Source organism: Trichosurus vulpecula, chromosome 1 (assembly GCF_011100635.1).
Source record: "Trichosurus vulpecula isolate mTriVul1 chromosome 1, mTriVul1.pri, whole genome shotgun sequence".
Lineage (NCBI taxonomy): Eukaryota > Metazoa > Chordata > Mammalia > Diprotodontia > Phalangeridae > Trichosurus > Trichosurus vulpecula.
Genome location: NC_050573.1, coordinates 93,835,839 through 93,853,209, shown reverse-complemented (window position 1 = coordinate 93,853,209; position 17,371 = coordinate 93,835,839). Strand labels below are relative to the sequence as shown.

General features: G+C 39.1%; 1 protein-coding gene across 1 annotated transcript in view; it reads right to left on the bottom strand.

Moving 5' to 3' along the window:
• COL22A1 (collagen type XXII alpha 1 chain) overlaps positions 1–17,371 on the bottom strand; it is a 570,107-nt gene that overhangs the window by 543,147 nt on the left and 9,589 nt on the right. The window lies entirely within an intron of this gene.

The following is a 17,371-nucleotide window of genomic DNA, read 5'->3' as shown; positions in this document are numbered from 1 at the left end:
AAATTCCCCTAAACAACTTTAAAATAACACCTTCAATCAAATTCTGGAGAGACAGAGACAACAGAATGTCAGAGGGAGACAATCTTTAAGCCCAATACAACATAAAAGGTTGGGAAGAGAGATATATGACCTAGAAGTGGAGGCTGGCCCAGAGCCCACATGGATGAAACACCAGTGGTAGGACTGAGTGGTGGTGACAGAAGAAGCAGCAGCTTTGGGAGCCCTCAAACCAGAGCTGGTAAAGGAACCCGGCAACTGGTCAGAAAGACATTACAGGGGACCTCTGTACTAGCAGAGTAAATGCTGTTTGGTAACTCCATTGCCTATATCCACTTCTGGGTCATAGATCAAGGACAGAGAGGAGCATTTTTAGGCAAGAGGGTGTGAGAGTCCTAAGGGGCAGTATCATTTCCAGTCCCAAGGGAGAAGGGGCCTTGAGGAGCAGTATGTATAATTACAATTACAATACAGTATCCCAATTCCTGCCAAGACAAACCCAGGGATTATATGAACACAATTACAAAACACTTTTCACACAAATACAAATCTATACAATTAGAGAAATATTAATTGCTCATGGGTAGGCTGAGCCAATTTAATAAAAATGACAATCCTACATCAATTAATTTGCTTATTAATTTTAATTAATTTAATTTTAATTAATTATTAATTTGCTTGGTGTCATACCAATCAAACTACCAAAGAATTATTTTATAGAGCTAAAAATAGTATCAAAATTCACCTGAAAGAGCAAAAGGTCAAGAATATCAAGGGAATCAATTTTAAAAATATAAAGAAAGATGGCCTAGCAGTTCAAATTATATTACAAAGCAGCAGGTATTAAAATAATCTGGTACCGGATGAGAAATAGATTGGTGGATTAGTAGAATAGATTGTAGGTACACAGTAGTAAAATGACCATCGTAATTTAGGATTTGATAAACACAAAGATCCAAATTTTGGAGGTTAAGATCTCAACATCTGACAAAAATTGTTAGGAAAACTAGAAAGCTGTTTGGCAGAAACTAGGTATAGACCAACATTTCACACTGTATACCAAGATAATGCCAAAATGGATACACAATTTAGACATAAAGGGTGATATAAATAAATTAGGAGAGCATGTAAAATGTACTTGTTGGATTAATGGATAAGGGGAAATTTTATGGCCCAATAAGAAATAGAGGAGACTACGGGAAGTAAAACAGATAATTTCGATTATATGAAGTTAAAAAGATTTTGCACAAACAAAGCTAGTGCAGCTAGTGCAGAAGGAAAACAGGAAATTAGGGGGAAAATCACAAGTTTCTCTGACAAAGTCCTCATTTCTCAAATATATAGGGAACTGAGCCAAATTTAGGACAATAAGAGCCATTCCTCAGTTGATAAATGGTCCAAGGATATGAACAGGCAGCTTTCAGATAAAGAAATCAAAACTATCAATACCCACATGAAAATATTTAGAGAAATGGAAATTAACACGATTCTGAGATACCACCTCACATCCATCAGATGGGCTAACATGACAGAAAAATAAAATGGCAAATGCTAGAGGAGATGTGGAAAAATTGGGACACTAATGCATTGTTGGCAGAGTTGTAAACTAGTCCAATCATTCTGGAGAACAATTTGGAACTATGCCCAAAAGGCCATAAAACTGTACATACCCTTTGACACGACAATACCACAACTAGGTCTGCATCCCAAAGAAATCAAAGAAAAGGGAAAAGGACATATTTGTACAAAAATATTTATAACGACTCTTTTTGTGGTGGCAAAGAATCGAAAATTAAGAGGATGCCCATCTGTTGGTAAATGGCTGAACGAATTGTGGTATGTGATTCCAAAAGAATAATATAATGCTATGAGATATGATGAGCAGGATTCTTTCAGAAAAACCTGGGAAGACTAATCTGAACTCATTCAAAGTGAAGTGAAAAGAATCCGGAGAACACTGTGCACAGGAACAGCAATAGTATAAGGATGATCAAGAAAATGATCCAAAAAAATTCCAAAGGACCCATGATGAAAAACACTATTCATGTCCTCTGGAGAGAAAATTGATGAATTCTGAATGCAGACTTTACTATACTTTTTAAACTTACTTTATTTTTATTGTTTTACTTGTGTTTTCTTTTACAACATGGCTAATATGGACATATGCTTTGCATGACCTCATATACATATTGTACTGAAATCAAAGTGCTTGCCTTCTCAAGGAGAAGGGAGAGAATCTGGAACTCAAAATTTTAAAAACTGATTGTTAAAAATTTTTACATTTAATTGGGAAATATTTAATAAAATAAGAATAATTTTGAAAAATGAAACTGAATTGTAAAAGTTCTTCAATTTCATGTTGACCCAATGGAAAATTATTGAAAATGTTTGTTCTGGGGGATGCCTGAGTCAAGGCCTCAGGTAAGGACATTAATCTGGTAGCATATGCAATATAGCTGGCAGGGGGCGATTAATCGAAATGGAAAGCTAAATCAACTATACATCTCTGCAATTTTCTGGATAGTAGAACTTAACTATGGTAATCATAAATTAAAATGGAAACCGGTATTAATTTTTTTAAAAGAAATTAACCCTTCATACACCAAAATGGAAGGAATAAAATAATAGTTCACATTTCTATGATGCTTCCAAGTTTACAAAACACTTTCTCCATAACAACCCTATGAAGTTGGTACTGCATGCACTAGAAAGCCCATGTAATAGTTTATGAAAGCTGAGTCTCAGAGAAGTGAAGGGACTTGATTAGGTCACATAGTTAATCAATGTTGGGATTAAAATGCCACTTCTGCTATCTTATCCTGGAACTGCCCTCAGTACTTGGGGCCTCTGAGCCCAGGAACATCCAACCATCCTTGTAGCTCTCTTACCTTGGAATATCCTTTAGCAACCTTTTCCCATTAGTGAGTTCCTCCTAGGGCCTCCATTTTGTGGAAGGGTTCAGACTCACAAGCCTTCATTCCCCTACTAGTTCTGACCTTGACTTTCAGACTTCAAAATTGTGCCCCAGTATTGGATGATTTCTGCCCCTGCCTTTCAGCTCTTTTTTGTGTGTTGCCTTCTCCCATTAGAATGTAAGCATTTGAGGGCAGGGACTGTCTTTAAGTGATAAATAAGTATTTATGTAATTTTCCTTCCTTTTTTAGAATTCTATGCATGGTAAGGCCCTTCCCCTTATAATTCCACACATCTAGGAATACCAGTTTAGATCATACTTCTTCCACAAAACCTTTCCTTGACTCCTCCAGATAAAAGTGATTTGTTTCCTCTGTTTTCTCATGGCACTTTATCTAGACCTCTACTCTGTGTACATAATTCTCTCTAAAAAAGTATTTGAATTAATATCATTCTTCCCCTTAGACTATAAGCTCCTTGAGAGTAGAATCTGTGCTATATTGAGTTTTGTATGTTTGACACTGAACATAGGACTTGCACATAGCAGATGATTGATAAATGTTTCTTAAATTAAACTGGATAATTTGAATAAGCTCTATTTTGAGTCAAAACCAACAGCTTTTCTGGGCCACATCTCTAATGAAGGGACCTGTTTTTAGACCCTACTCTTGTGGAAAACATCAGCTCCACACTGGGGCATTTTTGCCATAGGCTGATGTCGTGGCTGCTGTCCAAACCACCAAGCAGGGAAAACACCACCCCAACTGCTGTTCATTGAAATAAAGATTTTAAATTTCCTTTAATGAGCTCCAGTCTGATCTCTATTACCAAGTTCTAATCAGCACCAAATGTGGTCATTTTCTTTCTGTTCTGATGCCTTCTTCTGTAGTGAGTTGACCAGCTTCTTAAGAGACTGTGTCAATAAACTGCAGACTTTGGCAGGTCTTAACAAAATGAAAGAATACGAGCATGTTCTACTAATAAACTGTGTCTGCTATGTAAGGTCAAACCTAGCTACATGTGGATCACTAGAAGTTTGGTCCACACCCTATGAATTCTGTGACAATGATAACCCACGAAACCTAGTTCTATCACATATTTGCTAAGGTTACTTTGAAAAAAAATGCTCCCTATTCCTGAGTCTCAAATTCCCCAACTGTAAAATGACAAGCTTGGACTAGATGACCTAGAAGATCCCTTCCAGATCCCCATCTCGAAGGCCATGAGATCTGGATTGGTGAGAGTTGTCCTTAGATAGCCTGACCCAGACTCACCTTCATCACATGCCTCTGATAATCCTCAGGATCTGAAATGCAATTGATGAGGGTTCTCCAAAACTAACCCAACCTAGACCAACCATACTATGGCACCATAATCATGCCTCCAACCAGGTACTCCAGCTCTTTTGCACACAGTACTTTGCATTCTCTACAACTATGTTAACCCAGGACCACCAAACTATAGCCCTCTAGCCATCTTCATGTCATACCTCCTGCCTTTCACCAGATCTCCTGATCTGGCCCTGAGTCCTTCTCTGTCCAAACCCTTTGGTCTAAGCATTCCCACAATTTGGGATATACTCAGGTCAAAGGTTCACTCACTTCAATGACTTATGTGCCATTTGCCAAGAGTCTTCCTTTAAGTTTAAAAATATTTTCTTCCTATTGATAGTATTTGGAACCCCCTGGCCACCAAATTCTGGATATTTCCCTATGATTGACCCACAAACCATTATTAAATTAGCAAAGGACATAGGAGGTAGAAAATAAACTACTCTTGTAGACAAGAAAGCTATGTACAGCTCTAAAATTAAAACAGAGGAGTTGGGTGAAATAACGTGGACAAAATGTTTTATAAACCTCAAACATTATATTTTTTAAATGAAGGGGGATTGGGGGAAGAGAGGGAGAACATTTGTGATTTCATTAATACAGAAAACTTTAGATAAGAAAACTTCTTCTATTATATAAATTACAGGTTTATAATTGTAAGGAACATTAGAAGTCTTTGAGCCTAGCACCATCATTTTATAACTAAAAAAATGGAGAAGCACATATATCAAAGGCAGAATTTCAATCCAGGTTTTCCTGATTCCTAGTTAGGTTCTTTATCCTCCATATCCTGCCACACTGCTTCTCCTGAGCTAGAAAGAGGACTATATTATCATCTACCCCATCAAGAAATCCTAATTTTATAGATACAGGAGCTAAGGATGAGGCCTAAAGAGAAACTACTCGCCTAAGATTGTACAGCAAGTGATGCATGATAAATGAGTGACAGAGATGGACTAGGATGTGTCCTCTAACTCCAAGTCCAAAGCACTTTCCAAAGTAACTTGCCACCTAACTTATTAAATGGCATTTTATCAATGCATATATGACATCCTGCTTGACTGTCAAAGCTCAAAGCCCAAGAAGACAAGAATATATATACGGATGGCCCAAATCTCAAATCTTACCTAGTAGACTTTAAAGGCAAAGAGGATCACTAGTTTAGACTTAGAAGAAATCATTGAGTTGAATAATCTCATTTTGTAGACTGGAAAACCGAGGTTCAGAAAGTTTAAGTGCTTTGAAGAGGGTCAGTGTATGAGGCAAGATTCAAATGTGGGTCATCCTGACTCCAGGTCCAGAACTCTATAGGCTATCTCTCAATAAATGAGGGCAGTAGAGAAATGAAAAAGAAAAAAAGATGAGATGATAAATGGTTAAAAAGCAGTATGTTTTCGCTATTTACGGCCCCATTTTATTATTATTTTAGCTATGGGAACAAGAAGTCTCTCCCTTTCCACCCCCCACCACTGCAATATTCTTCACCAAATATGTAATAATACTTATGAGAAATGCAGGCTTCAAGCGTTTAAAATGTGAATGGGCAGCTGGAAGGAAACTAGGGGAAAAATGATCAACGCCCACAGAGGACTTATAAAACTAGGTTTTCTAGAATCTATTCTACTACCACACACACTGGGGGCAGGAAGTGAGTTGGAGTCTAGTCATTCCCATTTCCGCCAAAGTTCCCAGGGTACAGATTTGCAAGGAAAGATCAAATGTCCAGAGTGACCAGTTCCTGGGGTAGTGCATCTGCTGATGCCTTCGAGTTTACTTCTGGCAGGGACTTAAGGTGGCTGAGCCTTGAAAGCCAGCCAGATGTCAATTGAGAAACAGCTGGTTAAGTACTCCCTTTTGGAGAAATTCAGCTGTTGCAGAAGGCAAGACAGAAACCTGAGTCAGTATCTGGGATTGGGTTGTGAAAGGGAGAAATGGAATTATCCCAAGCACTCCCATTGTAGCTGTGGTAGAATGCCATGCCTCGAGCTGTTGTCTCTGTCACAGCTGGGAACTGGCATGGCTTAGGTCCCTAGCAAGGAAGGGTCATTGGAAGATTCAGGAATTCTGGTCACTGATCTGTCACTATGGGACCTGGGGCAAATTACCTCACGTCTGGATCTCAGTTTCCTCCTAAGTCCCACAGGTCCCTTACAGCTCTAATGGTCTATGATTCAAATGCCTGTTAGGAAGCCTCTTCCTAGAAATACTAAACTGCAATGGGGTTACTAGGCAGTATGTGCTGGTAAATGTTTAACAATCAGCATTCAGGGGGGACAGGGGGGTGGAAGTAGCTGCATTATCATCATTTTCTCTATCACTTTATTCAATCTAGATGACCAACCAAACAGAAAACCAAGCTCTGATTTGTAGTGTTTGATGATTCCAAGGTGTAAAATTTAAGAATCTGCTAAGACAGTTTGAGCCGGCTCCAGCATTCTCATGTCTCATATGGAACAGGATCTGGGACATAGGGTAAATTCCTCCCACATTTCAAGCTGCTCCTAAAGCAGCATTGCTTCTCTCAGGCAATTCTCTCTAAGAACGAGACTCAGTAGAAAAGAAGGAAGCTACCGTTGCCTACAGAGGCAATAGCATAGAGATGAATTCAAAGGCAAGTGACAAATTAACAACACATATGCAGCCTCTGTTGACCTAAAAGGGTCATTTTGTGGTCATGTAGTCATTTTCAGTCCTGTTTGACTCTTTGTGACCCGACCTCTTTTGGGGATTTTCTTGGCAAAGATACTAGAGTGGTTTTATATTTCCCTAAACAGAGGACTTGGCCTCTTTTACTAAGCACTTTATAATATATTAATATGTAATATTAAAATAAGTTATTATTAATATAATTAATATAATTTAAAACCTAATAAAATATTAATGTAATGTAGAATGGGTATTGTACATGTAGCGTATAATTATATATAATATAAACATGTTTATATTTATATATTTGTCTGGGTTCATGCTTTATTTCTTTAGCAGACCAAATTTACATTATATATACATGTATATATACATATTATATATGCATGTATATTATATATACAGGTTTATATTTATATATTTATCTGGGTTTATGCTTTATTTCTTTAGCAGACTCAATTTTTTTGAGGGTCAGAAATGTATTTCAATAATCTTGTGTCCCAAGTAGCACCTAATATATAGTAAGTGCTTAATAAATGTTTGAATGAATAAATGTCATAGATGTTGTACCCTATAGGAGTTTGGAGGACACATATCAAACCATGCGGGCACAATTTAGATTTTCATTGGGGTACAGTTCTTCTACTGGGCTACACCCACTAGAAAGTACTACTGATCTCCAGATGGAGCATTTAAAACTCCATTGCTCTTATCTTTGAGTTAGTATGTTTTCCTAAGTACAAAACCACAAACATCTAAGTGGTACTTCTTAAACTATGTTTTCTGTTTTGTTTTCTGCTTTATTATTTTTTTTTATCATTTGCATTCCTCTTTGGCCTTTGGATCCACCCATAGTGAATGGCTGGGTGTGTCTCTTTTGTGGCCACAAGTTTGAAGATACATGTTCATAAAAGGATCTTTGGCAATCCTCAAAAAGACATTTGCTGGAAATAGCCTAGGGAAGTGGTGTGGCAGGGGAGGTAAACTAGTCAGAGAGGCACACCAGGGACCTGGGTTCTCACAGGGAGGTCTCTGGTGCCTGGATTCATTGAAAGGCTTAGAATTCCCATGCAGCAATAACCCCACAGGAGCACCTCAACCACAGAGAGAAGCTACCTTCCTAAGAGCTGCATTTTAGCATTATTTGCTATTTCTTCAGTTGCCACAGGGCAGAAGTATTGCAATAATTTCTTATTTATCCTTAGGAAAGAATAATAGCTAGCATTTACATAGTGCCTACTATGTGCCAGGCACTATGATAAGTACTTTAAAATATTATCTCACCTAGTATGTGTTAGGCATTGTGTAAGGGTCTTTATAAATATCTCATTTGATCATTATAACAACCCTAGAAAATAAGTATTATTATCATCCCCATTTTATAGCTGAGGAAACTGAAACATATTGAGGTTAAGTGATTTGCCCAAGATCACGCTGCTAGTAAGTATCTGAGGCTGGGTTTGAACTCAGGTCTTCCTGAATCCAAGTCTAGCATCCTATCCACTGCACCACCAGGTGCCAATGGACTGATGTAGTGGATGCACATTGGAAAAGGAGACAATATGGATTCCCAGGTCTATGAGAAACTAGATTCACATATATATTCACAGATACAGCCTTATAAAAAACAAGATAACCTCCACCATCATTTCAGGCACTAACATTCTATGACCTTATATGCTATGTTCTAAGCTTCCTTCTGGCTGGGAATTCTCTTTGATGTTCTGACATTCTACATTGTAACATTCAATGTTCTGAGGTCCCTTCCAGCATTAGCATTCTATTTTTTGTTCTAAGGTCACTTCTGAGTCTCCTTTTCTGTTCTAATATTCTTTGTTCTAAGGTCATTTCTGCCCTCCTCTTTGATATTATGATTCAATAAATTCTGAATGCAAAGAAGTAGTGAATTTAGAATGTTCAACTGGTTTCCTGCTTTCCGTTTCTCCCATCTGTGTCCCAACCCATACAAAACTAATAGATTAGTTTGCCTTTCTTCACACTATTCTCCTCTTCATAAATCTTCAGTTTCTTCCCAAGCCTACAGCACCAATTCAAAATCCCTCCTCCTTGTATCCAGGGTCCTCCACAATCTTTTCATGTGCTTCAAGACTTATTTCCTTAACTCACCTGTGAGTTCCTGGGTACAGATTTCTCACATTTCTATATTACAATACTACATCTTGACAATTATTTGTTGATTGATTTACTGACTTATAAAGGTTTTTGTTTTGTTTCAAAGACTAAAATGATCTGGAACAAAAACTTATATACTTCAAATACATGGGCAATTAAAGATAAAATCTGCTAGGCCTTATGATGTCATGACGTAGAACTTGAAATGGGAGCCTAAAAGATAGATAAGATTTAAATAGGGACAGAGAAAGGAGGAGGAAAGGCAATTGATAAAGAAGGTAAGAGGTGGGGTGGCATGAGCAAGAACTAGAGATGGTGAGGATTATTAATAGGATATTAATAGGATATTAATATTAATAGGATAGTAAGTGGACAAGCTGAACTAAAGGGTTTGTTTAGGAAAACAAACAGAGGTAGATAAGCATGTACAGGCAAGTTGGGGCCAGACTTTGGATACTTAGGTGAGAAATCTAGACTTTATCCAGTAGGTAATAGGGAGCCACTGAAGATCTCTCATTTTGGAAGTTAACAACCAGAGTAGTTGTGCATTATGGAAACTAATCTGAAATATGTGTGAGCTGAACTGGAGAGAAGAGAGACTATAAGCTGGGAGACCAACTAGGTGGCATTTTATGCCACTGGCAATGGCCATTTGGCCACTGGACTTTTTTTGGATGGAGCTCCATTAGTAATAAAGTTTATAATAATTCTGCCCTAATATCAGAATTACAGGCCAAGAAAGACTAACTAATCCGAATGACATTACGATACAATATGCTAATGAGGAGGTTATAAAAAGAGGAGCAGAAGGTGACTTGAGGCTTGGTCAATCTCTCAGTCTCTAATTAAAGTAGGGAAGTCAACAAGGGAACTAAGAACTAAATGAAGAATAGAGAAATAGAGATTATGGTGACTCCAAGGTTTTGAACGCAAATGTCTATGAGAATGGTCCTGTCCTCAAAAAAACAGAAAAGTTTAGAGAAGGTGAAAGTTTCAGGAAAAGAAGAGTTTGTTGAGTTGGAGATGCCAATTGTACATTCAGGTGGAAATGCCCAGTAGCCAACTGGGGACTAGAATTTAAGGGAGTGATTTGGGGGTGGTGGTGGTAAGATGATGCTAGGGTGGCAAATGGGACCTGGGATTTCATTAATGTGGGGAACTCCAATTATAAAAATTCTGTCTCTTCACAAAGATCAGCAATTTGCCTGAGACGTAATCCTAAAGTTTCTTGGCACACTGAGTGGTTAAATGACTTGCCCATAGTCATAGAGCTCGTATTTGCCAAGAGAAAAGGATTGAAAGTCTTCCTTACTCCAACAACCAGCCTTCTCCACTATACCACAATTAGGGCTGAATGCATAGATTTATGAGCCATCTGCATAGAAAGAACAAGTTCTTAGGAAAGAGACTGGCAAATAGTAATCATTTAATAATTTTTTTTTACTCATTCACACAGGCAGTAAATAGACGAATCAAAATTTAAACTCAATTCCATCAATCGACAAATGTTTATTAAGTACCTACTATGTGCCAAGATACTGTGCTAGGTGCTAGGGGATAAAAAGGTAAAAACAAACCAGTACCTCTCCTCTAAAAGCTTACATTCAGTCAGGTAAAGCAATGTGTACATAAATACATATGCAGAAAGTAATTACAGGATAATTTTGTAGAGAGGACACTAGCATCTGGGGAGATTATGAAAGGCTTTGCTCATGTAGAAGGTGTCATTTGAATGAAGCTCTGAAAGAAAGAAGGGGTTTTAGAAGCAGAGGTGAGATAGGAGTGCAATCTAGGGATGTGATACAACCAGTGCAAAGGTGCAGAGGCAGGAAATTTGTATAAGAAGAACAGCAAGGTCAATCTGGTTGTATCTGAGAGTAAATAAAAGGGAGTTAGAAAGCTAGGCTGGGGCCAGGTTGTGGCTAAACAGACGAATTCCTATTTTATTCTCTGACTCTAAACCCAATACTTGTTGTACTACATGAAAAGGCTTCTGTGACCTCTGTGCTCTTATGTCTGCTACAGACAGAGTGTGAATGTGCCAATGTGTTTCTGTGAGTGCAGACTGTCCAAACAGAGGCTTGGTCTTGGCCCTTTGAATCAGTGCTAGCTTGCTGTCTGATTCAATCCAATCAATATTGAGTGCTGACTATGTGCAAGGTTCTTGTAGCTCAGTAACACTAGACCCTGTGTATTGACTGATTCATTGGCCAGCAATGTTGATGACAGACAATGAAATAAACTTAGAAACTCCTGAGAAACGAGCCACAGTTTGGAAAGTCAAAGCGCGGCCTTCTCAGAGAGACGACAGACAAAAATTTTGAACTGAGAGGTCAACAGCTAAAAAGGCATAATGACATGGGAACCCTCCACAGATATGGGGTAGGGGGGAGGGTACCTCAACCCACCAATGAACATCCTCAAATTAGAAGGTAGAGGGTGTTTTCAGCTGCTGGGAAAGTCTGCATACCAGAGTTTTATTTTTAACATAATGATAAACTAAAGAAATGTTCATCACCACAAGACAGCCTACAGGTGGGGCTAACTCAGTGGCAACAGAGGCCTAAGGGGCACTTATCCTTAATCCCTAAAACCCATGGGGCATTGCATTCAGGAAAGGGAATCTGAATTGGCTTCGAGGAACAACTCTTATCCCAGGCACTGGCAGCCAGCAGAATTTACCACTGGATAAAGTCACTTACCTTGATGAAACAAAGGACAAGGTGCTCCCAAGGAGAGAGCAAGAAAGTTTCTCTTCATGTAGTTACCATGGGAATCAGGCATAGGGAATATACAAGTTCAGTTTTTCAAAACAAAGAAAAGAAACCCCTAAAATTAACAAGTCTCATTTCTGTAAACCTTTGAGGTTTACAAAGTGGCTTCTCCAAAACAGCCCTACGAGTTTATACAAGGAGGCAGCAAAAACAGTAGCATCTTTTTTAGGATAGCGATAACAATAATAGTTAAGATGTATATAGTGCTTTAAGGTTTACAAAGAGCTTTACAAATATTAGCCCGTTTGATCTTAACAACAACCCTGAGAGGTAGGTGCTATAGGATTTGAACTCGGGTCTTCTTGATTCCAAATAAAACACTTTATTCATTGCACCACTGAGCTGAAAAAATGGTGTAGCAGACAGAATGCCAGACCTGGAGTCAGAAAGACTTGAGTTCAAACTCTGCCTCTGATATTCGTTACACAACCATGGTTGAAGTCAACCTTATCAGAAAACTCTCAGACCTAGCTGCTAAATTATAGATGTGTTTTCTTCTCACATCAACAAATTATTGATTTAAAGATCCCTGATATGGCCACATTTTGCAAATGAAGAGACTGAGGTCCATAAAAGTTAAGTGACTTTTCTAGGGTCACACAGCTCAGGTCTCTTGCCTTCAAATTAGCTCTTAGCTCCTTGTCCAACACACCATGTCCTCTCTTTAAAAAACAAAACAAAGATCCCTGCTACCTCAGAGTATCTGGTCTAGAAAACAGAGAGGGAGAATAATTTTCAGAGAAAAATAAAGACAAAGCTGGCAACATATCCTTTCTGGTGTTATTGGAGAAATATCTCCATTCTGAGTTTGTAAATAGGTAACTGCTGTTAAATATATATTTGCCGCAATGCAGAAACTATGGAGATAAAACCCAGGTTTTATTATTATGCTCAAGTACAGGTTCAAGCTTCAGAGAAAGCCTGAACCCTCATGAGGATTCTGACAAAGTTTCCTATAGGCAAAATTATGTCAGAGTGATAGAAAAAATATTATAATTTTGTATATTCCTCTTTGGCCAAAAAAGTTAAAGAGAAGATGGGTCCATAATTTCATACTTCCTTTAGAGCCATAAAAGTCAAACAAGTTTCATTAAGCCATCATAATATATATTTCCTAAGGAAACAAACTTCATCATTAGGTAAACTAAGTCAGGTTACAGATTAAACTGCTTTTAGAGAATTCACAAGAGGCTGATTGAGGAGGAAGATTTACATGTCACAAGGAGTCAAGGACAGTTGAGATTCTTCCTCTGGTTTCTTATCTGAGAAACTTTCTTATCTAAGTAAATTTTTTCATCCCATGGGAGAGACTTTGGTCAGGTGAGGTCAATATTAACGAAAAGATACAGGACCAATAACAGGAAATCAAAAATTCCCATAACACATGTATCTCTGCCAAGTCCGCCTGTCTGTTTTAACAGAATGTTGCCTGGACAATCTGCAGGGGATTCAAGGAAGTACAAGAAAAGAGAGCTTCCTTTAAAGAGTTCACAGCTTAATTGGGCAGAAAAGACATATATGTACAGATGAAGAGTCAAGATAAAAACACTGCAAGAGATGTTATAAAGCAGCAGACACAGAAAATACAAAACAAGTGACCCAGAAGGTGAATGCTGTGCCCATTCAGATGAGGCTGGACGATCACATGCCAGGGATATTATAAAAGAGATTTATGACTTCTTCAGGGGATAAAGTGCAAACTGTTTTTCCTGGCATTCAAGGCCTTTCACAATCTTGTCTCCTTTGATTGTTTTCTTCCTTAACTCCTATTAAGGCCTTCTATGCAGGGTATGCCCCAGCCAAACTGGCCTAGTCTCTACAGAATATAGAAATCTGGGGTTTTTTATTGCCTAATAACTGGAGAACTCCATGAGGGTAGAGAGTAGGTCTTGTCTGAACTTTGTATCTCCCCCAGTACCTCTAAGGAACCCTCTATGACCATCCAGTCCATACCTCTCTCCTCTTGTTTTTCTCCAGGCTGCACTACCAGGCTTCCTCTACCAGGCCCAGTCCTTCATCCTGAAGCCTCATTTGTACTTGGAAATTCCCACATTGGATGTACCTTCACTTCTGGCTCCTCCCAGAGCCTCCACTTAAGGAGATGCCCGGGCCAGCCACTCTCCAGGCTGTACCCCAGATTTCCTCAACCATTTCCCCACTCTGCTACTGGGTACCATTGTCTTCCTCCCTGCTCCTAACTCCTCACCTGTTCAGCTTCCTTTTATGTGTTGTCTTCCTCATAATGGTAGCTCCTTGTGGGCTAAGACTGCCTTTCTTTCCAGTAGCATTTGTATTCCTTACACTTAGTATAGTGCCTGCCAAATAATAATTAATCAATAAACATTTATTAAGAACCTAGTGCCTGCAAAAGGAGGCAAAACACAGCACCTACCCTCAAGGAACTTAAAATCTAATTTGTTTGCAGTCAAACATATAAAAACAAGGAAAAATAGGAAATAATTACCAGAGGGTCAGCACTAGAATTAAAGAGGTATATTGGGAATCAAGATGGGCTCTTAGCACTTATTCAACCAAGTGCCCTTGAAGAGTTTGGCCTTTGTTTCCTTGACTAAATTAGGAGTCCTTGATGACCTCCTTGACTCAAGGGAAAGCCTAGTCTACATGGGTTTGAGTGACATGTTTATGACATCAGAGGCTCTTAGACCATGTGGATTTAAGTCGAATTTTTGTGACAATTTTAGGTCACGCGGGGGAGTCACATGTGTGACTCACCTTTGACCCTGAACAAGCTATATAAACGCAGAGGTTGGCTTTCTCTTTCGGAGCTCTGAGCCACAGCAGGAGTGGTACATGATTCTAGGCCAGCCGTTGTTATTAGCTCCCTGGCTTTGATGTTGATGCTTCTCTGGTAACTGTATGTTGTGACTTTGTCAGACAGAAATCTGTCTGTTGATTGTGTTTATTTGCTCTGTTTGTACTTGCTCTGAAGCTCAGGGTTCTGGCTTTTCCCCCTGAGCTGAGTGAATGACATTTGTATGTTGGATTAAAGTAAGATTGTTAACCCCTTAACGTTGCTTTCCTTAGTAAAGCAGATCAAAAGAACCTGGGCTCGCAGCATTCTTGTTGGACTTGTGTTGGTTTTTCACTCCCACAGCAACTGCTAGCTGAATTGTTGCAACAGGGGGATTGGGGAAAGCTTCTTATAGTAGGTGGGATTTTAGGTGAGACTTAAGTAAGCTCTTAATAAATGCTAGCTGGTTGACTAGACTGACTCTACACCATTCCTGACAAGTGGTCACACAACTTTTGCTTAAAGACTGTTGTGAGAGAACCCATTACCTCCTGGGGAGCCTATTCAAGTTAGGCTAGCTCTAATTGTTTGGATGTTTTATTTTGCTGTTAATCAAGTCTAAATTTATCTTTTTGCAACTTCTCTCCAATGTTCTTCTATTTAGTTCTGCACTCAGGAGCCAAAATGAACAAGTCCAGTCCAATCTCTCTCCCAGGTGACTGAAAGGCTTCGGGCCACTGAATACTGCCTCATTCTGCTGATCTTCTCTTCTCCAAACTAAACAGATCCAGCTCCTTGGTCAGTTTTCACATAGCATGATCTCCAAGTCCTTCCTCATTCTGGTTGCCCTCCAGATTACTGATGTCCATCCACTTAATAAATATTAAGGAAGTTGGGAGTGGGCTGGGGAAGAGATGTTTCCATACTTTTCTAGATATTTGCTCAGAAAGGTTGTAAAGAACAAATTGCCACTTTAATGATGGCTTCTTTGGTCCCCTGATACTTCAGGGATCTCTTCCTCCTTTGCCCCCAAAGGGCTTTATTTGTACCTCTCTCTTACGTATTGTATTCTAATTTGTATTAGAGCAATCTCTTAAATATACCTTTTCTTTCCTATTAGGCTATATTCCCTATAGTGCATTGTATGTAGACATTAAATAAATATTTAGGGGGATAAAGACTAGACCTGTGAATCCAATAATAAAAGAACTTTCTTGGTCAAAAACCCCACTCCACCACCTGAATGGTGGCACCTTCTCTTATAATCTTGGGGAGTCACTTAAAATGACTCATGTGAAACTACGCAGAGATAGTTCAACAGGCCCGAACCCAGGACATCTTGCCTCAGAAGCCAGCCCTCTATCCCTGCTATACCAGGCTGCCTCTAAAGTAAATATTTATTGAACTGCATTGAACAAATTGAAATTTATCTTCAAGGTCTGCTGCCAACTTTATTCTTCCAGGTCCTCTCCCACTCAGAAGGCCATTCCTCAGGCATTTAGTGTCCTCATGATATCCACTGGTTGCTAAGAGATTCTCAGGACGATGCCACACTCTCTTACTCAGGTAGTAGCCCATGTAGACTTTTCCCTCTTTCCAACAAACATTATTTATCTCAGGTTTCTTTCCTGTAGGGTTCTGTTCTCCCTCCCTCCCCTCCACCAACTCAGGTAGATACTAATTAATTTGCCTGGGATTAATGTCAATACTCTTATGTAACATGCATACATTTTGAAAGTGGTCTTCTCAATATATGAGGACTAATCAAAATTAACACGAATGATGGAAATCTCTAGCACCATTATCAATTAAGGGAGAGACTTTCAGGCAGGTGGTTCTCCTGACATCCCTGAAATCTTATCATACATGGAACCACCAATAAATAGAGATGGCCATGCTGTTATCACTTCCAAACCTCTAACTAGGTGAGCTAGAATCATGTGAAATAGGGATTTTAGAGCTTCAAGCATCTTCAAGATAATCTGCTACAAATTACTCAGTGTATAGATTAGGAAACTAATGCCTGGATAGGGGAAATGACTTGCCAGAGATCACATGGGTAGGTAGGTAGGTAGTAAGTGGCAGAGCTGAGATCTGAGCTCAAATCTTATTCAGGGAAGTCACTTCACATTATTAGGCCTCATTTTTGTTGTTGAGTTGTTTCAGTCCTGTCCAACTCTCCAAGATGCCACTTGGGATTTTCTTTGCAAAGATACTAGAGTGGTTTGCCATTTCCTTTTCCAGCTCATTTTACAGATGAGGAAACTAAGACAAACAGGATTAAGTGACTTGCCCAGGGTCGCATAGCGAGTAAGTGTCTGAGGCCAGATTTGAACTCAGGTCCTCCTTGATTACAGGCCTGGAGTTGTATGTACTTCACCATGTGGCTGCCCAGGTCTCAGTAAGTTTCATTGTAACATAGATAATGTGGACAAGACTTCTAGCTCTGACATTTTATATTCTAAGGTTCCTTGTAGTTCTAACATTCATTGACTCTATGAACTAATTATTCATTGGTATATCTAAGCTATACTGTAGTTAAACACCTCTAGCATACACTTAGACTCAAGTCCAACCACCCTGCCCACCCAGCCCGCCAGTGCCTTAATGAATGATAATTAACAATTTACATTAGACACCACTCTCTTGCCTGAAACCTGCCCTCCACTCTGTTCTTAGTACATCTCACCCCCTCAGTCCCAGCTCTGGTAGGTCTTGGCAGATCAGGGCCAAGAGACTGAAAGGGGAATTGCCAACTCACAGTTCCCTGTTGGCCTTTGAGTGGAAAGCTGATGACGTCAAGCTCTCAACCTCTGGGAGTAAGG